A 14367-nucleotide genomic window follows, 5' to 3' on the forward strand; every position below is an offset into this window, starting at 1 on the left:
GTTAACCAAAAAAGCAAGAGTATGAAGTTGCCTGTTTGCTGGCTTTCTCAGAATCAAAGTAAGCATCACTGTGAGCTGGCTAAGACTTACAGAAAAAACCAAACAAACAAACAAACAAAAACACTGGATCAAGTCAACGGGGTGCTCTGTAACAGAAATGTGCTCCTAGACTGAAAAGTGTCACCATCGTTGTCGTTAGGTTTTGTCTTTGCACATACAGAGTCAGAGGTGCTAGAATACCAGCCTAAAAATGGTCTAAGCAAGAGGGAAAGAGACATTTGTTCTTTAACTTTGCTCACTGTGCCTTCAGTTGTGAGAATCTTTATCGTCACTGCCAAGCGTAGACCCTCAGTTAATTCCGAGCACCTAGAAGCCCAAATGGGACTTTGGAGTGCTATATGTAGGTCTTCTCTGTCGTTAGTGCTGAGAATGAGCTGCCTATGAAAGGCTTGCAAAGGAATCAAGAGAAACACCCAAAGTGACTTACACTTGAGGGGTATCTGGAGTTACTATTCTTCCCTGTTAGTTTAATTTGACTTGGGTGATGAGCACAGAAGTTCTGTTTTGTCTTGTTTTTCTAGAGAAACCTTGAGCAGTCGTTTGTTACTTATCTATAACATTACTTATCCATCTTAAATAATATCTTGCTCACAGCAGCTTTCTTTCCATTTGCCTCTTGTTAGAAATAACACCCTTCATGTCTTGAAGGTACTCTAACCAATCATGTTTTAATCTCTAACCAGTAAGAAATCTTGGCCTTTAAGGCTGCGTTTCAGACCAAGTCAATGTATGCTTACTTTGTAATAGGTAAATTTTGTCCAGGATCTGACTGCATTGGAACACTTGATTCACTGAGAATATTGGACACATGTCTCCTGGGCCTAGGTCATTAATCTTCTCCACTGAATAATCTTATATTAGCTTTCTCAAAAATCCTTTATTTCTGTCCACATCACCTGCCACATTATGATATTCTTGGGTTTCTTTTATTGTCTTTGTTGCTTTTTATGCCTTAGTCACTTTGCCCTTCTATTAATGATTTCTCATTTAGCTTTTGTTCCTATCGTATTACCTTGTCAATACTACCAGCAAAGATGTTAGTTGAATATAATTTAATCTTCTTATGAGATACTCCCATTTCTTAGTATGAAGTCATAATATCTAAATACCTAATATATATTTATTTCATAAATGTGAATTTACAAAGTGCAACTTTTGTATTGTTGTGGCTTCCCCCCCAACCTCCCTCCCTCCCGTGGCCCTCCCCTCTCCCTCTCCCATCCCGCCCTTTATCGAGTTTCATTTTCAATTAACTTCATATACTGAAGATCAACTTAGTATATACTAAGCAAGGATTTCAACAGGCTGCATTCACACAACCGCACAAGGTATAGGGTATTGTTTGACTAGTCGTGTTTTTAAGTTTCATAGTAAAACACATTAAGGACAGAGATCCTACATGGGGAGCATGTACCCAGTGACTCCCGTTGTTGATTTAACAATTGGCACTCTTATTTATGACTTCAGCAATCACCCAAGACTCTTGCTATGAGCTGTCTAGGCTATGGAAGTCCCTTGAGTTCACGGACTCTGAACTTGTTTAGTCAAGGCCGTGTCACAGTGAAGGTTCCTTCCTCCCTTTAGAGAAAGGCGCCTCTCTCCTTGATGGCCTGTTCCTTCTGCTGGGGTCTTGTTAACCAGGGTCTTTCATTTAGATTGTTTTTTGCCATCGTGTCATGGCTTTCCATGCCTGTGAGACTCTCATGGGCCTTTTAGCCAGATCCGAATGTCCCAAGGGTTGATTCTGAGGCAGGAGTGCTGTTTTGGGCATTTGCCATTCTATGAGTCTGCTGTGTGTCCTGCTTCCCCAACAGGATCATTCTCTCCCTTTTAATTCTATCCTTCATTATTTGCTTACACTGGTCTTATTTGTGAAATCTCTTCGACACATACCCTATCCTTTTGATCGGTTGTGTATTTATACTTATCACTTTACCAAGTGCGCTGGCATTCGTACCTGCCTCCTTGGTAAAATTGATTTGAAATCCCATGGCACATTTCTAGTTCTACCATTGGATAAATACCTAATATATTAATTTCTCTCAAAATTTTATGCAAAATAGTTTGCCAACTATAATATAAGAGCATGAAGATCATTTGTATTTTTTTATTAATACTGAAAGATAGAGATGCGAATCACTCAACTCATTGCTGGAAAACACTTGGAATGTATAATGAAGACCAAGGGACAAATAAATGAATACATTATATATTTCTATTACTTAACTCATTACTGTTCTTACAGGTGAGTGAATTAAAGTTCAAACATAGATTAAATAACGTGTTCCAGAGCATATTTCTAGTAAATGACTTAACCAGGATTTAAACTTGTCAACATTGATGTCCATATAATAGGTATTCAGTAGGAAATCGAGAGAAGCAAAGCCAGAGTAATCCTTGTGCCACCTACATATATATTCACCACAAACTCTGCAGGCATACTTGGAGAGTTTCTATCCCTAAAACACTTCGCCCATTAAAATGAAAATAGAAGTGGAAAGATTAATTATCAACTCTTTGTCATTGTCACATTCAGATAGTTACCTTTAGACTGGCTTCCTAAAAGTTGACCATGATAGACAGAAAAAGTGTCTGAGAGGAGAGAACTAGTGGACTATTTGTAGTGTCTTGGGCATTATGGGAAGGCAAGGAGCTACTTTGGTCCTGTGTAATTTTTTCATAGGTATTCCCAAGAAAATGATCATAACTTAATATCTGATTTGAAGTGTAACCAAGTAAGGGTCAAGGTTGAAATTCTTCAGTCTTGACTCAGCGTATATTTTAACCCTGATCTTTAACTTAAAAAGATAAGCTTATGCAATCTGTTTAATGAAGCCTACATGGCCAGATTTAAGATAGCTTATTTTTGGCTCCTTTGTATGTGTTGTGTGATTACTAACAGGGAGGTTTTATGTCCTGAGAGATGGCTCCTCATTCTTAACAGTTTAAGAGCAAACAGGTGGATGCAAAGGAGTTGAAAGTAGCACTCACCAAAAAGACCAAACAAGGTGTCAACCAGAGAATATAGACAAGGTACACAAGCTTTAAATGAAATAGAGGAAGTGAAGGAAGGGGGTGGGGAGGGAAGGAATAAAATTATCTCCAGCTCTTGGTATAGATTGGTTTGTCAAGCCTATTTCAAGATTTGAAACCATAAACTTCAAACCATACTATCCACACAGCCCATATAACAGAGAGCTTCTGTTATATTACATATAGTTATCAGCTTAATAAGCAACTAAAATGTATTCCCCAGGACCTAAAACACTTGGCTTTTCCATTTCCAAGATGGCTGTTTCCTACAAAGGAATAACAGAAGAAGAGTTAAACACAGTGAATGACCAATAAATGTTAATGATTTTGAGAACATTTTAGTTAATATTTGAAAGACATGGTTGGTATCACCTGGAAGTAACTTCCATTTCTGTCTTTTCCCTACCTTAAAAACAAGTAACTGAACAGTTGTGTGTTTGGATATGCATATAGTCCACATCTTTGATATTTTCAGTCTTACATTACCAGGGGACCTAATACTGATCATATTCTTAAATTTGTCATTTTCTACCCCTATCACAATTCAGCAAGGCCTCCGAGTATGAAAACCTCAAAGACCTCCTAGAATGGCAGCGCTCTAGTGCTTGGGAAACTAATTTATCTCTAGGATTGGATGGGGACATTTTACTTCTTAGGTAAACTTTCAGAACTATTGTGGCTGTAACAAGTCAGAATCAGCGCACAGCATTCTCAATACTTAGATTTGGTCAGGTTGTGTTGCCACAGGTAGTTGGGAGGAGTCTTGAGGAACCTTGTGATTTGGTGGTGCTTTTAAGGAAATGGGAATATTGGGAACATGAAATATTTCCAGAAAGCAAATCTTAAATTCATCTATCCTGTTTGATTTATTTCGCCCTTCCACCCTTTTATTAATTTGTAATGTTTAAACAGGGAAATGCATCAAATACAATACCTCAGAATTTTACCTGTATCTATACATCCTAATGTAGCACACACTGTAGGCATTGGATATATATTTCAATGAACTCTTAGCCCTAAAAAAATCTCATGAACTAGTGACATCAAGTGTTTCTTTGGAGAACAAAGAGCAAATAGGGTATTTTTATGGTAAATGTGGACTTTGGACCTATCACCAAGTCTTCAAAGTAGGTGAAAATCTATGTAGCGCCCTATGACTGGGAACTTAAAAGGGATTTTGAGTTACTTAGGACAGGAGCAAGAGCACTGTTTTGGGTATGCAGGAGGGTAATGGATATAGCAAAATCTACCCAGTAGAGGGGGCTGTAAGCTTATGAGTTCTACCATGTCATGATTTGCAACTGGGTAGGATGTCAAGATTCTATTTATTGGTATATTTATAGGAGATGCTTACTATGGCGAGAGATGTATTTAAATGTATCTTCTGTCTAAACTTTGATCAACTCACTGTTTTAATTTCTTGACTTACATAAAGGAAACAAAATCCATGTACTTCATAAATAGTTTTAAGAACGTGATACTTTACACCCTACCCTCTTATCCTCCCTCATTCCCAGCATCCTTCCTCCTCCTTTGCTTAATCTTTACAATGAAATACTTCCAATCTCATCACAAGCTTAACCCTCCATTAAATAATCATAGAAAAAACACTGGACACAAGAGCATAGACAATAGTTATAAGCAATAATCTCAATGTCCATTCACTCATGAATTTTTTTGTACTCTGCCTCTTAAATCGGAAAATATAAAATACTTGACGGGCTGACTTATTTCACTAAGCATAATGATCTCTAGTTGGTTCCATTTGGTTGGAAAATACAAGATTTTATTTATTTATTTTTATAGCTGAGTAGTTGTTCGTCGAGCATATATTCACATTAAAATGTCTTCATCCAGTATTCAGTTCAGGAACATCTGGGTTGGTTCCTTATCTTCACTATTGTGAGTTGAGCTGCTATAAACATGGGGTACAGAACTCTTTATTATGCTAATTTCATTTCCATTGGATAGAATGGCTGGGTCATATGGTAGATCTATTTTCAGATCTCTGAGGAATCTCCATACTGCCTTCCATAATGATTGTTATAGGTCACATTCCTACCAAAAGTGTATCAAGGTACCCTTTTCCCCACATTCTTGTCAGTACTTGTTATTTTTGGATGATTGCCATTCTGAATGGGGTGAGGTAAAACATCATTCATGTAGTTCTTATTTGTATTTCCCTGACAGCTAGCGATTCTGAGTGTCTTCTCATGAGTCTGTTGGCCATTTGTAATTCATCCTTTGAAAAATGCCTGTTCAAATCCTTAGCCTATCTCTTGATTGGACTGATTATTTAGTTGTTGGTGAGTTTCTTAAGCTCCTTGTACATCCGGCATAACAATCCTTTAACAGATGTATAATTCGCAAATACTTTCTCCCTTTGTATTGGTTACCTCCTCACTTTGACAAATGGGATTATATCACATTAATCTTCAGTGTAATTATGAGAGAGATTTGATTTTTGAACATTGAGACTAAATAAAGGGGCAGTTATATTTTAGGAACTGATGAAAGGGAAGAAAAGAAAATGGAAAATATCTGACAATTTTTCAGGATTTTTTTTTTTTTTTGAGGAAGTATTTTTTTTCCAGGAAGCTCAACAGTCATTACAGTGAGTCTTTTTGTCCTTGCAGAATAGTTAGCAATCTCCCAACGCAGGTGGAAAGTTATGTAATGTGTGGTGTGGTTCCCAGGGTTGGGAGTGGTAACTAATGAGTGATAACTAATCTTGCATGGCTGTTTCCAAAAACCTACCACTGGCAAGTACTGTTCAGGTGCTTCTGAAGATGATAAAAAGAATTCCTAAGTAAAATGTTAAAGCTGGTGACAATGCTCAGAACACAGAGGCCAAGACTCTGATCAAGGAAACAAGAAAACTGATCCAGAAAAGTGATTGACAAGATACTTGGAGTCAGTGATGGAAGCAGATTTCTAGTGGAAAAGATTGCTTTAGTTGAAAGAACTAATACTCTTCTGAAGCACATACAATGGAGCTATTAATCCCAGTTCAGCAAAGATCAGAAGAAAAAAAAAGTTAAGTCTAGCTGGTTGGAAAGTCACTTACAGTTACAGCCATATTGGGAAACACCTCCTTCTCCCAACAACAAGAACATAAGCTGCTGCAGCCAGTGAAGCCAGCAAGAGTAAAGTTTGGGGACATCTCAAAACCCTGGGGAAAGGGCCCTGCGATGCAATAAGGGTGAAGGCCAGGAGGTATTTCCAGAGGGCCCCAAGAACCTAACTGGATCGTTTTAATGACTCCCAGAGAGACTGTGTAAGAGCCCAGCAATTGTACATTGCAGGAGAGAGTTCTATTCCTTTTATTCATCTACGTGAAGGAGCAACTGGTGTGGTGGGGGTGGACAAAGGAGAGGGAAGTAAAGAATAGTAGTCTATCTGATAGCTCACTCCTCAAATGCATGCAACAATGCCAGGAGCCAGGAACTCCATTTGAATCTCCCACTTGGGTCTGAGGAACTTAACTACAGGGTGTCACCTGCTGCCTCCCAGGATGCATTAGCAGAACACCAGATTTGGAATTGGGGTACCTGAGACTCTCGAATATGGGCTGTGGACATTCCTAAAATGCTATAGCACAACACCTGCCTGCCTCCCTTCCAAGGAGAATTTTTTCTTTTAAGATTTTAACAGTTACAGACAGAGACAGAAAAATTTTCAATCTGCTGGTTCACTCCCCAAAGTTGTAGTGGCCAGAGCTGGGCCAGTCCAAAACCAAGAGCCGGAGCCTCTTCCAGGGCTCCCACGAGGGTACAGGGACCCAAGGGCTTGGGCCATCTTCTGCTTTCCCAGACCATAGCAGAGAGCTGGACTGCAAGAGGAACAGCAGGAAATGAACAGGTGCCCATATGGGATGTTGGAGCCACAGGTGATACCACAGTGTTACCCTCCCTCTCCCTCCAGGGGAGAATTTTAAAGTCCTGGTAATTCTGGTGGTAGCAGCTCAGAGTTGGAGTTTCCAGTTACCTTCAGTATTATTATTCATACCTTTTTAAAATGAATTATCTCAAGGCTACATCTAATTAAAATCTTCACAAAGGATAAATTGGTTTGCTGCTGGTTCATGAGCTGCCTTTGCTGGGAGAGACTTATTACCAGTTAATTATATAAACTTCCCACAAAACAAGAGGCTATTCCAAATTACATTTGGTTAGTTCTTCATAATAGAATGACAAAAATGTGAGATTCACAATGACCTTTTCATTTGCCTTGTTCTTTAATTTTTTTTTAATATATGGAACTTATTTTATGTATTTCAGAGAATTCTAAAAAGACAACCATACTTCCCACAGTCATACCTCTTTTCTTCCTTATCTCCCTTTATTTTTTACAATTACTTAAATTCGCCTTATTTATATTCACAGGACTAATGCCCCATTAACCATAATATTCAAATAAAGAACACCACTGCTTCAAAGGAGTATTGACAAAGGCTAAGCAATCTAATCATGTCAGTTTCATTTTTAAATTTTTTTTAACTATTAACCATCTATTTAACTATCAGAAAACATGATATTTGTCTTTTGGGGACTAGCTTATTTCATTAAGTGTAATGGTGTATAGTAGGATCCATTTTGTTGCGAAAGATATAATTTCATTTTTTATGACTGAATACTATTCCATGTGGCCTTTAAGTGATTTCTAGAATAACACAACAAGAAACATACTATGTGGATGAATGTCACTGATTTCCTACATTTTCTTGCTGCTACCCTCAATGTAGCCACAGATTTCAAAACACCCACCTTAACATAGCCAGGCAATATAAATTTATATTATCTTAAACCTCCAACCCCTTAAATACATGGAATGCAATAACTTTATGAGAGGGATAAAATAATTTTGAGAGATTGACAGCAAGAGAGAACTCAAAGCCAGTCTGATTCCCCAGATTCCTGCCGTAGACAGTGCTGGGAGCTGAGAGCTCAATCCATGTCTCCCATGGGGATGGCAGGGATCAAATTATTTTAGCCATCACTGCTGCCTCCTAGGAAGCAGTGTCCATCCCAGGGTACACATGACCAGGAAGCTGAAGTCAGGAGCAGAGCCAGGACTCAAAGCCAGACACTCAGATTATGGGATGTGAACTTCCCTAATCAATATCATAGCCACCAGGCCAAATGCCATTCCTTACTGAACTTTAAAGCTAATAAAGACTTTAAAGTCCCTATAGTTAATGGATCTACTTATAGATGGGGAAAAATAGGGTGAAGGATATTATTCAACTTTCCTAAAGTGATTCAGAAAAGCCAGAAATGTATTTAAATCTCTTAAATACAAGTCTTCTATTTTTAAACTTAATGTAAGTTTTATCTTAATAAAAATTCACTGATTCCAAATTTTTACCTGCTTTATTTTCATTGCTCTTACACATCAAAAATCTTGAAAGAATGGTTTCAACTCTAGGCTGAACTTCTGAATCTAGGTCTTTGACCAGGTATCTAAAAGTTTGGGTGAAGATTCCTTGAATTTATGAAGATCCAAAAGGAAAGAAAAAATAATTTGACATTAGGTTAGTCTAAAAAAAATTCTAGTTCATTTCAGAATGGCTTCATCTCAAGGAAAGAATAGCCTTGTCTTTGCTTCTCAGGGTCTATTTGTGAGGTGAGCAAAGAAGAAACACTGAGCTCTTCCAGGGTTCACTGTTGTTCCAGACTGCTGAGTATGGTGCTAAGGGGTTCTCCACCTCCTCATGGACTAGAACCCAGGATGGAAACAAAACAGACACAATGCTGTATAAGACACAGGGCTCACACTTGGCTTTCTCTGAACTGGCCAAGTCATTGACTGGGGCTGGGTGAGCTGCCAGCCTATTCACATTCAAAACAGCAGCCCTTGACCCAGAGAAGGAAAAATGAAATCTCTCTGGAAGTTAGGCAGCCAAAACCAAAAAGAAATGTTAGGCAACATTGGCAGAGGGTGCAGCCAGTGTACCCAGTGCCATCAGAACAAAGGATTTGGGAGAAAGGTGGAGATGCCCAGGAACTTAGGTGGAGCTTCCTTTCTATGCCATCGTAGAGGAGGAACTGCTTTCCTTCTTTGGATTTATTTCTTTTTCGTCCCTCAATCCAGTTATTGAAAAGATAAACCCATTTGCTATATAATATAAAGAGTGAGTAATTCTAAACTAAGTACAAGATGCGGCCTAGTTGTTCATACACTTCATTTATTCACATGTATGTTAAGAAGTGTAGAGCACAAGAAGACCTAAAGCCATCCATGTTCCTTGGTAGGGATGAAGATAGGCTGACAATTTGAGTCATCTGAAGTTAGGACTTTAATTAGGAAATCATTCAAAAAATATATGTGCTTTGTGAGATCAGTCAAAAAAATGACTTGGATAGATCCTAGGTTGCTCAAGATGCCATTTTTAATTTAAAAAAACAAACCAGGCAATACAAGAATAACCACCTAAACTAAAAATGTTTTAAGTTTCCCAAAAGGTAAACAGGAATGAAGTTGGATAAGAGGAAACCACAAACCAAAACACATATTAAAGTAGAAGGGAGGTTATTTAGTCTCAGGTTGATGAACTGAGGAAATCAGCAAGAGCTCTAGTGAAATCTTCAGGATGCTTTGCTGAAAGTTCTTTTGGCTCAACAGGCTTCTTGGAGCCTTCTCTTACTCCTGCTTTTACTGACCAAAGATGTTACCATTTCAGAGGAGCAACCAGGGTAAAAATCTCAGGATGTTAGCTGTCCTTAGGTGAACCGAATGATTCTTTGCCCCAGATAAAAACCAATAGGCACATCCTTGGTATAGTGCATCCAGCCAAACTGACTCCAGAAATGAGTGTCAGCAATCAGAGCCCACGTGTACCTAAAGGAGGGTAGGGAGTCCAAAGGGAAAACAGAATCAAATATTTGAAGAGAACAGCTCAAACAACTTGCTCAACAAATGGAAGAACTCATGCACCCAAGAAAATATACTTTTGTGCTTTTTAGATCCTCATAGCACTTGCTTTTAGTGATAAACCTTCTTGAATATAATGCATCCATTAAAGGGGTGCCTATGATAATTATAATTATTCAAATAAAAGACTTCGAGTGTAAGCTTCAACATAATAAGTTTGGAAGTCATCATACTTGTCCTTATAATAAGGAATAAAATTGATCAAACTAAATGCCAAAAACATTTCTTGGACTTAGCAAAGAATTGGGATTACAGGGGCAGGGCAGAGCACTACCTGAAAATCCGGAGCAACAAATTCAGTGTCACAGCCAAGGTCACCTTACCCAAAGCAGAAGCCACTGCTGCCATGAAGCTTTATAGGAAATTAAGTTACAATTCTGAATTACGAGAGGCTGACTACTGACTAGCCTGAAGGTGATCAACTGCTTGGGGAGAAGGAGTTGCATTTCTAGTGATCTTAGGTATCTGTAAGCTGTTCCTTCAGGTTTCTCAATGGGAAAAGTTGAGAAAGATGCTCCTTTGCCTTGTTCAGGAGGAATGGGTTGCCACAGTGAAAGACACACAAGGTGGGCTCCAGAGCAAAGCCTCGGTGCTCAGGGGAGGAGTCTTGAGCACCGCCGACCTCACCTGTAGAAAGGGTGCCTGCCCCATGGGAGTCCCTGTAGCCACCCCGTGCCATCTAATGGGGAAGAAACCTGAGATTCAAATGAAGGCCACAATCCTGAGACACAGGTACACTAAAAAAGGAGGTGTAGTCGTAAGATTGCAGAATGCTACTTCTGCCCCATACTCGTCAAGCTGATCAACTGTGCTCCAGTACAATAGTGGGCTGCAGCTCAAAGACCTGCAAGATGCAAGTTCTGAATGAATTCTTGGAAGCCCAAAGATAACAGAAAAAAGGACACCAGAGAAATTTGAAACTCATGGCTATAATAAACGTAAAGCACAGCATAGCACGTGGAAGATTAATAAAAAGTCACACACTGAAGGCTATATAACAATATCTAAGACTTAGTACATGATCTATCATGTCCAGCCATACACAAGTTAGAGGTCACCCCAAAAAGTCGGGGAAAAAATGCAGAGTAAACATTAATAAGTTCAGATAAAACAAAGACTTTGGAATTATCCAACACTGATTTTTATAGTGAGTGTAAACACATACTAAAGGTTCTAATGAAAAACAGTAGGCAAAAGTAAGACTAGAATAGGCAATCTGTAGAGAGATGCTCAGAGTATCCACGAGAAATGTTGGTCATAAGAGAATGCTAATGAAAGCAAAAAATGCCTCTATTATCAGTAGATGAATATAAACACCAAGAAAAGAAGGATCAACACAAATCAATAGAAACTTGACAAAATGCAAGGAGAAAGAAGCAGAAAATATCATGGAAATATGGTATTTTTTAAAGATTGATTTGGAGGGTAGAGTTGGAGGGGGGAGAAGAAGGGGATAGGGGGAGGCCTTCTGCTGGTTCACTCCCCAACATGGTTGCAATGGCCGGAGCTGGGCTTATCCAAAGCCAGGAGCCAGGAGCTTCTTCTGGGTTCCCCATGTGGGTGCAGGGGCCCAAGCACTTGGGCCATCTTCCACTACTTTCCCAGGCCATAGCAGAGAACTGGATCAGAAGTGAAGCCAACTGGGACTTGAACCAGCACCCATATGGGATGCCAGCACTGCAAGAAGCAGCTTTACCCACTACACCACAGTGTTGGCCTCATGGTATAATTTTTAAAATGTAACAAATTGGCAATTAGAATACCAGAACAGAAGAATATAATGTAAGAAGAAAATAATATATGAAAATAATCAAAAATTAATGAACTACCCAATCAAAGATTTATGAAGTTCAGAGAACTCTTGGAAGAATAAATACCAAAAGCCCCTCCACTCAGGAGTATGATATTTAAACAGTAGACAACCAAAGGCAATGAGAAGATCTTGGAAAAAACGCATAAGAAATAGTGTCTTACACAAAGAGGAATGGATGAGGATTATGGTACACTCTTTTCAGAAGTCATGTAATTGGAAGAGTAGATTGAAACAGTTAAAGGATTAAAAGGGAAAATTCGACTACTGTAGCATTCCATATACAGTAAAAATTACATCAAAACTTAGACAAGTGAAGACTTCTCTTAGGAAAAAAATACAAACAGGAGAACTCATTCCAGCAGTCCTGCCCTATAGGAAAGATTAAAAGAAACCTGGAGAACTGAATATACCAGAGTCTTGGACCTATGTGAGAAAGTGTGGGAAGAGTAATAAATGAAAACAAATGTCTCTTATCTCACCTGTAAGCTACCGAAAGGTAAGCTAGGTTAAAATACTAATAGCAACAGTGTACTGGATGATGGTAAACATCCACTCATAAGCTAAAATTTCACTATAGAAAAGAGGGTTGAATTGGAAGTGCCATGTTACAAGGTACCTGAATCATAAAGTGGTATTGAGTTTGTAAGTATTTGAAAGTGAATTAAGATTTCTTTGGAAAGTACATAAGCAAACTCTAGGAAACCACTAAACACTTTGTAAAGAAATTTGATAAGGTAAAAGAGAAAACATGAAACGCACAATGAAATACCAAGTATGCAGAAAAAAACAAATATAATAGTATGTATAACACTTGTTTTTTGTCTCAACTATAACCATAATTACTTGAATGATCTAAATATACCAAATAAGATATGATGATAGATAAATATTTGGATCTTTTCTAATCTAAAACCCAACTTAAATACAAAAACACTGATAGATAAAACCTAAAGGAATGGAAGAAAGGCATACCATGCTAGCACTAATGAAAGGAAAGCTAGAATATCTGTATTAAACTTAGAACTTTAGAACAAGAAAATTGCAGGGATAAACGAGTACTCTAGAATAATAAAGCAGTTAATGCCCAAAAGACAGAATGGATTCCTGTACGTATAACTACAGAACATCAAAGCAATGCAAAAACGGAGATCGCTACAAAAAGGATAAATCTGTTGTAGTTGAATGGTTCAGCACACCTCTTCTAGTAACTGATAAATCCATAAGAATAAAGTTGACCAGAATAGCAGAATCCACTGACTTGAACTAATTGAAGTGTATAGAGTATCCGATCAGCAAAGGACACTTTTCTCTTAAGAACACATGGAGTAGTCTCCACGATAGATGATAGTCTGAGCTACCAAACCTTAAACAACAGGAAAGGTCTATCCTCAGATTACAGTGGAATTAAACTAAAAATCAATAACAGAAACACAGCTATAAGATTCCCAAATAGTTTAACATCTTTCGGAAAAAAAAAAAGCAAGTTAAGTGTAAACAGAAGTTTCTTGAATATTTTGAACTATGAAATGAATATATAACTTGGTAGGATACAGCAAAAGCAGTGTTTGGAGGGCAATTTACATCATTCAGTGCATACACTGGAAAACAGACCTAAGTACAGTCAATATTCTGAACTTCCTGGAAACAAGAGGAAGATGAGTTACTTGAAACTTTGGGAAAGCATGAATGAAACAAAAAATGTGAAATCCACAGAAAAAAACACCTGTGAAAGCAAAAGCCGGTTCTAGCTAAATTAATGAACACTGAATTTAAAAAGGAAAGAAGACGAATTACCAAAACCAAAGTCATCATCAGTGCATACCCCACATTAGGATAACTGGGGGGCCTGCACTGTGGCAAAGCCGGTAAAGCCACCACCAGTACGAGTTTGGGCTGCTCCACTTCAGACCCAGCTCTCTGCTATGTCCTGGGAAAGCAGTGGAGGGTGGCTCAAGTCCTTGGATCCCTGTACCCTCATGAAGACCAGGAGGAAAGCTCCAGGCTTCTGGCTTCAGATAGGCCCAGCTCCAGCTGTTGCAGCCATTGCGGGGATGAACCAGCAGTTGGCAGACCTCTTTCTGCCTCTCAAATCTTTTCTTTTAAACAGGGGCTGGCATTGTGGCATAGTGGATATAGCTGCCATTGACATAATCTGCATCTCATGTGGGCTGTTTGTTTTGTCTGCTCCACTTCTATCCCGCTCACCACTAATGGCCTAGAAAAACAGCAGAAAATGGCCTAAGTGTTATGCCCCTGCATGCATATGGGAGACCTGGAAGAAGATCCTGGCCCTGCTCTGGCTGTTAAGGCCATCTGGAGAATGAACCAGTAAATAGAAAATTTGTCTTTCTAAAACTTTCAAATAACTTTCAAATAAATAAACCAAAGGATAGTAAATGAGTACCAATGTATAAACACTCTATTCTCATGAAATTGGTAAATTGGTAGAAATTCAATGAATTTCTTGAAATACAACCTATTAGATTACTCATAAGGAGAATTGATAATATAAATAGGCCTATTCCTAT

Source organism: Lepus europaeus, chromosome 17, assembly GCF_033115175.1.
Source record: "Lepus europaeus isolate LE1 chromosome 17, mLepTim1.pri, whole genome shotgun sequence".
Taxonomy (NCBI): Eukaryota; Metazoa; Chordata; class Mammalia; order Lagomorpha; family Leporidae; genus Lepus; species Lepus europaeus.